Raw genomic sequence first — 14,908 nt, forward strand, 5'->3', positions numbered from 1 at the left:
ACCCCAAAAATTGGCTGACAGCCTTTTTGTAATCGGTCCGCAACTGTCTCAATAAAGAATTTAGATTTCGAAATTTGCAGCTATCTCTCTCGCACTCACGCTTGCGAAACCGACTGATCCATCCTCTTCAAGCTAGGAGTGTTCCTCTCACCGCCTGCCCCGCAAAAGAGGCACCGCTCTGCCTGAAAAACACAAAAATTGGAGGAAATTTTCATCAACAAGATGAAAAAATACGGAATATTCGAGCTCGCAGAGAAGATAACGAATAACGAACCATTAACAAACGACTATAAATCACAAATATCAGCTTCACATTAGAGCCCCAATTGTAGAGAGTTCGATGGTCGTATAACAAGCTTTTCCCCGTGTTCAGGGCGCCGCTTACGTCCTTTTTGAACTCACAAGCGTGTAGTATCTGTTTGCACGTATGACCGAGCCTCCTGGAGTGCAGCACAGTAGTAAGACGTTGCTGGGGGCGGGTTATTAGCCGAAAAGTTATGAGTTACGAGGTCTCTGGGACCGCGGGCTCGATCGATGTTCCCTGCTGCGTAAGCCCACGTTGTACCCCGTCTGTATGTGCAGCCACCCGTCCGGGAGGCCAGCAGGGTCGTTACATGCACTCTTGCATGATACAGAATTTTTTCGAGTTTTAGTGTATTCACCAGCAAAAAGACCATTTGCGAAGCTTCTCTGTCGATATCGCCGCTCCGGAAAATCCTAGAATTTTGTTAGCTGCTCGAACATTTTGTCGAATTTACTCCTTCCGCGGTATCGAACGAAAGCTCGTGCAGGAAGAACTGAAAAAAATGCTTTTTGGCGGCCCAATTCTCCCGGGGTACACGACTCAAATAATTTGGGTAACTTTCATGCCAAAGTTACCAAGTTTTTATCTTCCGAATATTTTTCTACTTACATCCCTCTCTCTGGCTCGGTGAGGGCTTCAAACTTTGCGAGGATTTCGGAGTCGCAGCAGCTTTTTCTGGTTTCTTCGGTCTCTTTTGCATGCTCCCAAGTTCGAATCACGATCAAAAGAGTCATTCCGTATCAATATTTTTACGATTTCGGTCCAATATTTTTTTATCCCACTTCAGGTGCGAACCCTTCCGACTCTTCCGCACGAAAATTCGGTCTCCTGAAGCGAGAATCCGAAATTAAAAGGATTCCCGGGATCGCGATTACTTGCCAATAAATCTGTACCGATTTTCCCGAAATCATCGTCATTCCCCTGCAAAGTTATTTGGCTTTCCAAAACTTTGGGTGCACCGAATAACCCCAGTTTCTCGTACGCATCATGCACGTGCATACACCGACGACGAGCTTGGATTTATGCAACAAAGTTGCAAACCCGCAGCGAATTACGTACGAAAAGAGCTTGCGCAGGTTGTACGAGCCCCTCATTTCATTTGATGCTCAGGCAAAGGCCAGTTTCGAAGAAATTACTGTTTACCAAGTACGTCTGAAATTGGAGACGTTGATTGTCGGAGGACTGGAACATGATATGTCAGTATAGGGATGACGAAATGGCAAATGGAAGAGAGCACAGCCGATTTGATTTCTTTACGATGTCGCAGCACTTTTCATTTGCAAAGTGCGTTCCGCGACTCGGTTTGTCAAAGAAGGCAGGAAGTTCGTTGGGAAGAAAGGAAAAAACTTTTCCCTGTTTTTCGCGCGGAGACACTTACGAAAAAATTTCAATTTCGCGAAAGTCCGTTTGGCCAGCACGAGGATCTTAACGCAATGATGAGACTTTTCTGTGGGACCGCACGTGCGAGTGCTTTTTCCCCGTGGATATCGAACCGAGAATTCCTGGGCTCCGATTTAACGAGAAAAACCAAGTTGGATTTCGACATAAATGAGATATTCAGCAGGCGAGAAGCTCCGCGCGTTGGGATCTTCAAACGAGTCGCGACTCCTCTTGGGAAAAAAACTTTGGAATTTTTTGTCCCTTCATCTCCTGTCTCATATCGTCGAGTCCGCGAACACGTCGTTAGCGGGGATCAGTAACGACGAGAAATTCTGGCGCGGTTCTCCTCGCGCGAATCCTCGGGATGTGTTCGCACGTGTAAGAAATCGCGACTGAGAACGCCGCCTCCGAAACCCTTTGCCTTTTCAAGCTTCTCAGCCGTGCGAGATGTCTCTTTGCTCTTCCTTAATTAATAGTTTCCGCTTATTCGGTATTGAGCCAGAGACAAATAATCGTTTTTCAGGCTCTTTTTAAGCGTATTCGTTCCCGAGAGATTCTTCACATTCGAGGGAACGTTCGATCCTGAATTTTTCAATCGTGTTCAATCGTGAAGTTTAATCGCCTGCAAGTTCCGCCTCAATCGTTCCGAAGTTTCGAAATTTCGAAATTATTTTTATAATCCCGAAGCACTTACGCGCGTTCCTTTACAAGCTTCCCTCACTGCTGGTTACTTCAGAGTTCTCTCCGGAAGTTGCATCACTCGCAAGTTTTGCTCCCTTGAAGTGCAGAGTGCAACTTTTTTTCTTTGCCGTTGTAAACAAAGCTGCAAAGTTTCTGCTCCACGTTGAATTGAGCTGGAGCTGCTTAACCGGTTCCTTTTGTGGTGCGTTCAGCGCCAGCGAGGAAGCTTGTCGTGAGGCGATCTCAATTATGTGTCTTCGAGGAGGGTCTAGAGGGAAAATTGTCTCGTGCGGAAAACGGTGAAAGTTGATTTATCAGCTTTTCGGAAAATTCGCGAATAAATCGGGCGATTCGACAGCATTTTTGGGAGTCCGAAGAAACGAGTGCGGATGAAAATTCCGGGAAATCCGGCCTCGATCTTCCCTCTCCTTCGGGGGAGGGAATTCAATCAAAGTCGCGCGGAGATTGACAGCGAATTGTGAATTCAAATCACATTCGACCTTCAAGCATTTCGGCAGTCCGACGAGCCAAGCCCAGCAGCAAAAATGCAGTCGAACTCGGTTCGTCTCAGAAACGCTGGCTCGCCTTCGACGTAACAAGAGAGCGAGAGAGCAGGAAAGAAAATTCAACGTAACCTTACGACCCCGTGCTCCGAGCGGAAAGCGTCGTTGCAAAATTCAACTTTCCTCGGAGAATATTTGGAATAACTTATCCGGGATTATTCTCAGAACGAAGCGGAAGCTGCATCGAGAAATTAGGAGATTTCCAGTCCCTCCTGGTTAAACGGTGCGACCTACCGAAACTCCGGGCACGTGCGCCTTCAATTGCAATCTTACAGTTTGGCGTACGCGTGAGAAAACCTAATTAATACGCGGTAATAAGGTGAAATGAAATTTGACGAGAATCGCTGTACTTTCGAGGCAAACAAACTCGGAGCCAAGAGGAGCTGCGCGATCGAGCTCCTCAGCGATTAAATTCAATTGAATTGCTCACTGCGAAATTCTCGAAAATTCTCCTCCGGCCGAGAGCACTCGGATAGTGATTAACAAATCCGGTGTGCCGCAACTGAGAAAATTTCGCAAAGTGGATGAGCGATCACAAAGCGGAAGTGGAAAGAAAAGAATCGCTTGAAGTATCGCTTGATTCCGCGTACCAGTTTCAACGTCGAAAGCTTTCGAAACTCGAATATTCAAGGCTTTTAAAAATCCCGAGTGATATTAATCTCCGTTTCTTCGCATCGCTCGCAAGCATCCCGGCGAACGCATAGGAAAAATCTTTTCATTCAATCGCCATGAAAGTCGTGGAACGTTGTTCATTTTCATTTTATTTCGTGGGAAAAAGGGAGCAACGAAAAGCCGTTTTTTTCTCGGGGATTCGCAACGTTTTTCGGATTCTCAAAGCGAGTCGTACGTCGCGGAGCTTTATTGAGCGGAGAAAATGAAATGCTTGCGGCAAGAGTGATTCGTTCGAGTAACATTCGATCACGTTCCGGCGAATAGTGCGATGGAATTATTTCGCAGAGTTGGAAGAGCGCCCCCGCGGAAAGGAGAATTGAATAAAATTGTTGAATTTTTCGTCCGAAAAGCAAAAAATGGACGAAACTATTCTCATTTGCGGAAATCGATGCCTCCTCGTAGGCAGCAACTTTTGGCTCGAAAGAAAGTCTGTTTCCGCAGGTAGAAAATAGAGGCTGCGAAACTGCATGAGTCACGAATAAAGTTGCTGCGTCGCGAGCTTCCGGATCGCAGATACGCGTGTGCGGGGGAGGAAATGAAAGTGAAAAACGGCGCGAAGCTTTCATGAGGATAAGAGCTTGCGGAGAAACAGTTGTGCTCGTAGCACGGCGGACAAGAGCTCCCAGATATCGTGAGGCGAGAAGGGATGCGAGGGGCGAAGAAGAGCGGCGTGAGCGCGGGTGTGCGAACTAGTGGCGGCCGGTTCGCGGGGGTGTTTCCTGGGATTTTCAGTTCGCGCGCGACCACCGCGACGTGAGCACGCTTCGATAGCAAAGCATTTGGCTAACTAATCGAGACAATTTGAACGAGAGACGAGGAGCGAATGCTGGAGTTGTTTCTCCGGCGAAACAGTCGATCGAGGTCGCTCGAGATTTTCGAATTCGCGGGCTCCTCTGACTCGGAAAGTAGTTGAAAAAGCACGAGCTAGAATCGTCAATTACTCTTGTTTTGTTGTATTTTTTTTCGAGGCCTGTTTCGGAGCCAATTTTAGTCACGGAATCCGATTTTTCCTTCGCTTCGTTTGAAACTTTTTCGCTTTTGTCCGTCAAGAGATCGCGTGCGCGTTCCATGACCGCGTCCAGCAAGTCTTCGGGCCGTCTGCGATCGCCTCTCCGGCCAGCCTCTCGTCAATCAAACCCGCCGGTTTTATCGCATCCTCCAGAAAGCTTGAAAGCCTCGATAAGCTCCCTATCGCGAAAGAATCTCGCGATAGGGTGCTGCGCACGGCGAGGGCCAGAGGAAGCGAGACCGAGCAGCAGGTTTATTGTCCAGACACAGTTTTTGTGCTGACGTTCCCGGAAGCCCGTGCTCTATCAGTCTGGAGAACGAGGAGCGACGAAGGAACGCTGAACGAAGCTTTTTTCTACTACTTTTTTCCGAATTCCTCGGCGCCCATCGAGCACCGATTACGAGACACTCGCGTGACGTTGTTACCGCGAAAACAACTGCGAGAACACTCCGAGAAAAAACGTTGAATCTTTCCGAAGAAGTTACAGCAGCGGGAAAATGCATTTTTCCAAAAATTCTCCACCAACTCGAGCCCAAACTGCCCTGCGAACGTGAAAAGGGTGCGAAGTGCGATTATTTTTTCCGAATAATTGTCCCGCGATAACGAAGCCCCGGTACCAGGAACAATGGGCTCCCAATTTGGCCTCTCGCATTATCGGAGCAATTGTACGAGCCACACGAGCGTTGAAAACGCGTAGAGAATCCTCCCCACTCGGAGTCCTCGACAATAGCCAACCGGAAGCGATGGGGCTGTCAAAAGTGCGTTTCATTACAAACATTATCGCGTTATAATCGGCACCACGCAATTACGGGTCCCCGGTGCACGGTTCTGCGACTCTGCGGAGAATGAGGGAAAAGTACCGGAAGTGAGGGACGAACCGGAAGGAGAGCCTTCGTCTGGCCTGGAGCCAGGCGGGTGCACTGTTGTTTTAGGGCGAGAGGGACCTTCGGAAAATTAGCTTCTGCGGGACGCGCAACGCTCAAAACAGTGCTGAGCAGTGACGTCTAAAAATATAGAAACAAGCCTCCGGGCTCGATGAGCAATCGGGCTTTCTGACTTTTATCTAATCGTCGAAAGTGCAAAGCTTTGTGCGATGGAAACGAGCAGGAAGTTGAGTGGCGCACGGAACGATAAAATGGTCGAAAAAATGTGATTCCGGACGGAAAAACAATTGTGTGTTTGGGGAAAAGCTGCGAGCGAGCGGAAGCGATCGGCTGGAAAGAACCGGAAGTCGAGGACTCCGGGACGGGGTTGATACAGAAAAATAAAGAGAATTTTGCCTCTTCCATGTGCACTTCGAAGAGTTTTTCATTGCAGCGGAAAGAAGCGACTATTGAAAGCGAACAACTTTCAGCGAAAGTGGAGTCGATGCCTCTCGACCGCTGCGACGGATCATATGCGCCCGAGTGCATACGAAATTCACAGTACGTATGCCAACTTCCTCATTGAGCTGAAAGTTTCAAAATTCGCGAGCATTCGTAGCATTTTTCATTTCATTGACGCAACGAAAAGTTTCGTCGGATTAAAATTAATGGAGCAGAAAAAGTTATTCAGTGGTCCACATACATTGAGTTTCGTAATTCTTGAACTGCGTCAAGATCGTGCCCGAATGCCACGAAATTTGCTCTCCGTTTGAAAATATTTTTTTTCATTCTTTCATACGACAAACGACGAAATATTCGAATCTCTACAATCCTCGGAATTCCGAGGCTTCGAAAAAGAAGAAACTTTTGCCCCGCTCCATTCTTGTATGCCTTTATACAATGGCACTTCGGCCCGATCGAAGCATCTCTATTTGCGATCTGACAGTAGCATCGAAATAAAGAGGATTTACGTTGTGCTGCCCATCAAAAAAGGATAAATTTTCTCAATGTTCTCATTCACTTGACGTTCTATTCGTATCGACGCGTTCCGGGGTCACGGACAATTTATTCCCTCCGATAAAGTTCGAAGCGTTTGCAAAGCCATTTGTACGCGCGCGTACCACTTTTAGGACAGTTTTACTCTGCGTAACTCTGTACTCCGTACGATATCGTGCGAATGAACTGAACGCACAAGATAACAGTTGCAATCAATTACAGCACAAACACTGTTAATATCGCCCTCGATATGGACCTTATGAAAAATTTACTAACGCGAATCCCTCCGCGTCATTTTCGGTTTATCATGAAATTTTCGACTCTTTTAAGTGAACAAAACAAGCTGCAGTTATCACGGCGCGGCGGGCACTGGAACTTTGTTGGTCGAACAAAATCCATTGATCGCAATTGGACGAAAATATGCAGTGGATTCGACTTTTCTTTTGTTGAACGAAGCGAATAATTTTTGCCACAAATATGCTTGAATTCACTTCATTTTTGTTCAACCAAACGGTTTTTTTTTCGATGGGCAAAGTTTTTTCGTGTAGAAATAAAAAAAATTTGTTTTTTTTTTTCAAATTTTTTCAATGAGAAATATTTTATGCGACGATACTGTTCCACAAAGAAGTCGATACCGAGAGGACTTTCCAACAAATTCGTATCGCGATCGATCGGCGAGTGAGATTAGGTTGATGATTATCGAACTTCGGCATTCTCGAACGGTTTTCGCCTCGTTAGACGCCATCTAATTACGTACAATAATGATCTCGACGCGGAAAATGAAAGGATTCGAAAACGGGTGAAAGGATAACAGCGTCAAAGGAGGCTCCGCACGAGCTCCATCGAGCAGGAGCATTATAAACACACACACACACACACACACACACACACACACACACACACACACACACACACACACACACACACACACACACACACACACACACACACACACACACACACACACACACACACACACACACACACACACACACACACACACACACACACACACACACACACACACACACACACACACACACACACACACACACACACACACACACACACACACACACACACACACACGAGACGTAATATCTTTTCATGGCCGCGTCGCGCTCGTCGTTTATTTGGGACGGATGCGAAGATCGAGTCGTCCGGACCGCCCGGGGCTAAGAGGTCCTCCGGGACGCGAGGAAAACCTTTGATGTTATCGAACCCGAAGAATCTTACCGAAAAAGTGGTGGAAAGGGAAAAAAACCGTGAAAAAGGGTCGAAATTCGCAAATAATTTACCGAGCCTCGTCGGCGGAAGAAAATTTCGTCGGGAAAATATTGTTGGTAAACTCACGAATGATGAGCATTTCCGAACTCCAAAAAATTTGATGAAATTTATGAGCTCGGAAGGTGAAGAAAATGGAGCCGAGAAGGGACGGAAGAGGTAAGAAGTTTGAAAAACTGCGGGCTCTGGGTGAGCTCGATAGTGGTAAACGAGCGATTCGGTGAGAGGAAGAAAGCCTCGAGCGCAGAATGAATATCGGGCATCCGGTCAACCGGAGCCGAGGAAACATTAATTCGGTGTCGCCATCAACGCTCTTTATTATTCGATGCAGTGCCGGCACGTTGTCAGAGCGGTGTTCGTGCATCGCTCGTGTCTTTTTTGACGGAAGGGCTTTCAAGACTTAAAACGAAGAGTTTTAAGTCTTGAGGACTCTGAAAAGGTTTTCGAACCTTAGCGAAAGAGTCTCGAGTCCTTGTCGCCGAGCTTTTTAATCGAAAGTTCAATAAAAAGACTTTAAATACTTAATCACGAAGTTTCAGTAATTACAAGCGACGATTTTCCATTCCTCGCAGCCTGCAAGTTGAAGCATTTTAAAAAGAGCTCTGCTTGCGAGAGCTCAATGAAGAGCTTTGAGATACTCGATCGTGAAGTTTGCCTACAGCTTACCGGGGAGAAAGTTTCCTCGAAAAATCATTTACAGAAGTTCCCACCAGGACGAGAGTTCCCCAGTTTTTTTCACAGCTCTCATTGTTATGAAAAAAATCCTCGTTTTTCAAACTTCCTCGCATAATTGCTTCACGCGAATGCGCCCTCCAATAAAATCATGTGAAATAAACTCGTTCTTCCAGTTTAAGGGGGCGAAAAAGCGCACTTTTCACGACGAAGGACCACACTCGTCTCAATCGATGCAGAAACTGGGCCCTTAATATACTTTCCACCAGCCGCAATATTGAGCGAAATTAGTTTTTACTGCTGAGAATAGAAACTTGTAAGGCGCGAGTTGGTCTCTTCGCCTCGAGCATCCTCTACTTTGCAATCCAAATTACTGTTTCCGCGTTTTGTTATTTCGCAAACTTGTGCGCATTCTTCCTTCTGTTTCTCAAGTACTCTTGTTGCTTAATTTGCATTTGAGATAATCGTGTCTTTCGTTGGCTCCGGCACCGCATATTTACTTTGTGCAGATCCCGCTTCGTTCTCTTATTCCTCGCGTCCCTCTCGCATTATTTTCGGCTCGGGACGCAACAACTTGCGACCGTTTTTTCGACCGATTGATATTCCGAGTTGCAGGACCTTCGCGTTATTCTCAATAACCTTCGCGATCGGACAGATTCAGCAATTAAAAAGCTCGTTCCTCGATCCCCCGGTAGGCAATCAATTTGCGTAAAAACTTTCCTCTCGCCCACGAGCCAGAAGTTCCCAGATCAATCGCTCCCCTCGCCTTTGTGCCCACTTAAAACTTCTCCCCGCGGAATTCCTGTGATGGTAGAAACACGCGTGGATAGGAGAATCCGTGTCGAGGTGACCGTGCGCTCCGGAACAAGCACTTCTCTCACGTTATATTTTTAATCCGATGAGACGCTGACAAGCCGAGAATTCGATTCGTTAGGGGAAATCAATAACCACACGATGAAGTAAGAAAATAAATTTTCAATCTATTTTACTGCTCGATATCCTGTTTACTATTTCCGATGTACATTTTAACAAATATAGATGTCAAAATTGGTAGATATTTGGAGGTAAAAAACAAGACTCCGTAAAACTCCGTAAAAGACCCCGAACCTCCGGGGCAATTCCGGATTGCATTAGAAAATGCTGCACATATCGCAAACATATTTTCGACTCGTACTTTCGCTTGTGCAACTCTGTGAGCCCACATATTCACACTCGATTGACGGAATCCAGTCTTCGGGTGGTGAGCTTTCATATTTTTCAAAACAAATATCACTTTTTCGTCTTCATCATGCGTTAGTGTTTTTTTTTTTTTTTTTTTTTCATGTGTATTTACGACGTAACTAAAATTTGAAAAAATCTATCGATGTGGGGCAAGAGCAAGAGCGTCCGGAATTCCTCCAAACAAGCCGTTCGAAATAACCCCAAACTGCGAAATTTCACAAATTAATTAATCATTTAAAAAACAGTAGGCTAAGCCCAAGTTTGAACTGCGTCAAGGAAGGTGGCTACGTTCGTCAAAATGATAAGAAATTTATCAAATTCGGTGATAATGTTATTCTTCAACATCAAGCGCGAAGACACAATTTTTTTCAAAATTTTCTTCTGCTCAGTTATCGAGTAATTACGCATTAAAGCAGATTTCTTATGCCCGGAAACGCTATGCTTATACGCGTGAACTTTAGTGACCAATATTACTCGATAACTGTACAGAAGAAAAATCTTAAAAATTTGTATTGTCAAATTTGGCACTAAAAAATATGTTCACCAAATTTTATTAAATTCTTATCTTATTTTATTGAAATTTTTAATGTATGCAACATGGTTCAGCATGGCAACATTGTGTCGTCGCTATCCACCCCCCTTAATGATTCTTACATGGAATAAGGATATTGAATGGATTTTTGAATGACATTGAAACCGTTTATCCTGTATAGTTTCATCAATTTAATGTACAGGCAAAAATTGGATGAAAATGTACGAAATTTTGTAATTGCTGGTCTTACCTCGAAGAAAATAAATCACTTCCCGCCTGGAACAATGTGAGTATACACTAAATATCGATAGGACCTCGGATGATTTCGAGTGCTCAAAAAAGTGGGGGTTTTGGAACACAAGATTATGTTGCGGCGTCCGTATTTATCCTGCGTCTGGAATTGAAAACTTGGCGTGTATTTCTCCGCGCTGCGGCCAATCGGAATCGCACTTGATAAGGTCAGACTTAACGCTCCTTTTCCGAGCGCCCATTATTGCACCAATTCTTCCAGGATCTTCGACCGATTAGACGTAAACAGAAGGAAAGGCGAGTGCGAGAAGAATCCCGCGCTGTCGAACTTGGAAGCGCGGTTTAGTGAGATCGAGAAAGTTTCGATAAATTGAAAAAGTAAGAAATCCCTTGAATCTTTTACGCCTCGAGCTTTAAGAATCGTACTTTCACACTCAAAACTCCATTTGAAAAATGTGGATTTACGATTAAAAGTGTAGAGATGATTGCACGAGCTCGCGAGTATCACGACTCGTCGCCCCCGCGGAAGCTTCTCTTTGGAGGCGAGATCTCAAAGAGCTCCGAGAGACCCGTTCGACGAGGAATACAAAACGACAAAAATGCATTCTCTAATTAAACGAAAAGCGGATTCCGACACAAAAGTCCAGAGGACGCGCGCACTGAAGATGAGAGAGTGAGAGAGTAAAAGAAAACAAATAAAAACAAAGCAGGTGCAGCTTCATTTCTGTCGCGCCGGGACTCAAAGAGCGAAGGGTTTCGTCCAACGAGTGAGCCCACCTACGAACGTAATGACGTTAATCAGCTCCAAAGCTTTGTTCGATCGCTTGCACATGTGTAAGAACACACGAAACAAGGAATCTTCGCAGCAAACAAGGCGAAGCAGTCACGAGTGTTACAAAGAAACAGCGAAACTTTTGGGATCTCTTAGTCCCAGGAAAAGAGCTGGTTCCGCTCGGCGCGACGCTGCACCGAAAACAAAGCAGGGACAATTCCGCTTCGGCCGAGACTCCAAAAAAGTGTTTATTGTTAGGAGCAATCGTCGGATTAGCGAACTAATTCAAAGCGAGTTTCCCTCGTCGTTTCAGAAACTTGACGAAACTCGTTGCCTCCGTGCACCGCGCTCACGAAATCGAGTTTGAACAACTCCGAGGTTGAATATCCGCTACGCATTCTTCGATTCAAAAACGCACTCTCGCTATGAGGGGTCGAGCTTAAAAAACGGATTGATCGCGCCCACCGGGACGTGGAATTGACACAGTTTTTCAGATCTCGCGAGCTCCCGCCGCATTGTCTCGTGCCTTGCTTCAAAGGGGATAAGAAGTAGGACACAAACGGCGAAATACTTGCTCACAAAGCTTCCTCGTAAATGGTGGCTCGTAGAAGGGATAATACCAGTTATTCAGCATCATCCGGAGTAGGTTGGAGTAACTGGTGTTCAAAAGACTCTCATAATCAAACTGCGGATCCGGGTCCTCAGTGCATGGCCTGCTCGTGTGGGTGCCCTTGCGAGCACGCGGCCCCCTGCAGCGCGTCAATCGTCGAGTGTGCGCTACGAATTTCAAGAGGAAGCTTTGTCAGAGGAAACCTGTGTTTTTGGGGCTTAAAAGAAAGCGGGCGAGGGACTCGCCGGTTGACGCCAATCCTCCGTGCTCGTGTAACGAGAAAATTTCGAACTTGCACGCACGCGACGCGGAACGACTCGGCCTCGAATTATAGATTCGGAGTGAAACTCGGCCTGATTGAGGGGACGGAATGAAAGTGGAGGGAAGTGAGTTCGTTCCGATTGGAAAGTGGGGGAAAAACGGGGCGCGGTGGGCTTGAGGAAATTCCGGAAAAATGTGACTTTTCGGGTGAGCTTTTCGGAGGGTTTTAGCGCCGGGAATAAAAATACTACGAATTCGTACTGTTTCGTGTCTGCTGGGGCAAGGTGATTGCGAAAATCGGCTTTGGCCCATCGTGAAAAATGGCAATGAATCTTATCGGAAGAGAACAGTCGCGGGGACACGACCGATATAAATAAAGCGTAATAAATGTTGAGCCGCGCGTTTGAGGAAATTATATACGCGAGGATTCTTGAGCGTGAAATAGAGGCCCGAACGAGCCATCGCCGAAATCGTACCACCGAAACGTATAAACAATAACGTTCAAGCTCGAGCGCAACGCATGATTCAAGGGCCAAATCGTCGGATACGAAAGTCAGCGGGAGCGGAAGGGCTACGGAAAATAAGACGCACGCGACTGTCGACAAGAAGTAAGGTAGGAGGTAATAAAACTCGATATCTGCGAGAGCTAAGAGAGAAATCCGAGCGCGCGGGACGAAAGGAGACGGAACACCGAGAGACACAGCAGAGACGCGGCTAAATTATTTTGGCCCGAGGTTTACCTTGTTTCGAGCAATTTTTCTCACGTTCTCTCCGAATGCGAGTGCCAACCTTTTTCTCCACCCCCTTCGTCGGGGCTTTAAAAAAGTACTCCGCGACGACTCTGATGAAATTTCACTTCGCTGCAAATTGTCCGCGCGAAGGAGGAAATAAAAAAATCTTCAACTTCACAACCCGCAGCATTGTTCCGAAGGATTTTTAGTACATCGAATTATTATCATTCCTTTCAGACCTTTTGTATAATTGTGAGTTCTCGAGATTCGGTAAAACTTTTATTATCTTCTCTCAAAACTCTTTGAATACTAATTTTTGGAGGTTTTTCGAAAAATCGTTTTTATCGCACCCTTCAAACCCTTTTTGAATAGCGAATTTCCGAGTTTTATTTCATGACCGTTCAGCGTTCCTTCTTTTTTTTGCCTTTTTTGAAGAATGCTAGTTCATCGTCCTTCTTGAAGCTTTTATTCTTTGAACAGTAACTTCCCGAGTTTTGTGGAAAAATGTTATTTTATCGCCCTTTTTGAACCTTTTTCGTCTTTTATTTTTATTTTTCCAGGAAATCAGAGCTTCCGACGTTGTCACTTAGCACTTTTCGATGGAAAATAAACCATCAAAACGTTGCCGCAATGAATTTCCCATGGCGATATTCGTCTATGGAATAGTTGTTGAAATGCTCTCGACGCTGGTTTTAATGAACTTTTTCACGTTTTTTCGCCCTCGAGAGGGCTGTTCGTGACACGATGCGCGCAGTAATTTGACGGTAGACCAAAAACGTTAGAACAATAAGGAATTCAAAAGTACGAAAAGTTCGAATGAAAATTGGCGCGAAAGTCGTGCGGATGAGAAATTTCCACACTCGCATAAAACAATGGCAAATGTACGCGCAGCGTTTCTGTTGGCTGACGATGAGAGAGCATACTTGACCTCTCCCATTGTCGATGCGGGGATGAGATCCGAGTAGCATTCGCCAAGCGCATAAGCACACATGTGGCATATCCGTTCTATCACATTTGCATCACTCTCGCCACACTCGGCAACGTGTTTTTGTAGTCAAGAACGTGTTTCGGCGTTGAAGACTAATGCAAATGAAATTCCAAAAAAAGCAGAGGCGCGGGCGTATCGCGGTTTCGCAAATGGAAGTGTTTCGCTGCTCGTCCCGCAGCAACGATCGTCGCAGCGTTCGGGAGAATATTGGACGCGGGAATAATGTGAGCCGAGTAGACAGAATTTTCGATTGGAAATGAGTTCCATCGAGCCCCCGATTTTCGGACGATTTTTTCCCCTCTTAATTTGCATTAATTTCCGAGCTCGTATCGTCACGACGAAAGCCCAAAATCAATCGGGTTATTTGGTTTCAATTTATGGCAGGGATCAAGCGCGTTTGAGTTACCGACCGTCCGCGCGCGGTTAATTGAATTACGAAATTCGTGGTCGAATAACAAATCGTTTGCCTTTGGGAGCAGCGCAATCAACGGAGCATCCTGCGACGACAGGTCAGTTCATCCGGATTGTTTGGGACACCGGCGAAAAACTTCGGATATGGATATCGAACGCGAGGAGGCGAGCGATTAAATGTGCCGCCAAAATGTCGAACAGCCGAGTTAATTAAAGCACAGTTCCGCGCGGCTGATGCAATCTCGTTATGCGAATGCGAATGTTTTCACGGCAGAACCGCTGATGCGCTCCGTGCCGTTCGAATTCGCACAGCGAGTCTCCCGTGAACGCCCTGAAAATTGGTTTCTCCACTTGGCGATAATTGCGAAACGAACGCGACGGGAACGACGAACGCGCATCGAACTAAATAGCCGAGTTTCGGGCCTCGGGACGAAAACTCTTTTTCGTTTAAGGCGCGATCTCCGCGTGGCTTTGGAATTTAGAACTTTCGGTTAATCGATTTGCGAGTGCGCTACGTGTATGCAAATCGCTCAACAGGTGCGCCGAAGCCTCATTGAGTTAGGCTTCCTACGAGCTACGCGATCGTTTGACGTTTCATTTATCTTCGTGAATAAATAAACACCAGTTTTCCCCTTCGAATAACTCGATCGCGAAACTCCCAAGTATGGAAATTCACGCGGAGCCACGAAATTTGAATTTTTTCTCGCTT

General features: G+C 45.9%; 2 protein-coding genes across 5 annotated transcripts in view; one reads left to right on the forward strand and one right to left on the reverse strand.

The window, feature by feature from the left end:
- The window catches only part of LOC122410704 (pickpocket protein 28-like), a 56,734-nt gene that overhangs the window by 15,627 nt on the left and 26,199 nt on the right, over positions 1-14,908 (reverse strand). The gene's annotated exons all lie outside the window — the stretch shown is intronic.
- LOC122410710 (D(5)-like dopamine receptor) overlaps positions 4,353-14,908 on the forward strand; it is a 47,376-nt gene continuing 36,820 nt past the window's right edge. For 2 of the 4 annotated variants that reach the window (XM_043419088.1, XM_043419092.1), the window contains exon 1: positions 4,353-6,033. The gene's annotated coding sequence lies outside the window, so the exon portion shown is untranslated. Of the gene's footprint in view, positions 6,034-11,994; positions 12,690-14,908 lie in introns of those variants that run through there. The other 2 variants (XM_043419089.1, XM_043419090.1) reach the window with 2 other exon arrangements.

Source organism: Venturia canescens, chromosome 5, assembly GCF_019457755.1.
Source record: "Venturia canescens isolate UGA chromosome 5, ASM1945775v1, whole genome shotgun sequence".
Classification (NCBI taxonomy): domain Eukaryota; kingdom Metazoa; phylum Arthropoda; class Insecta; order Hymenoptera; family Ichneumonidae; genus Venturia; species Venturia canescens.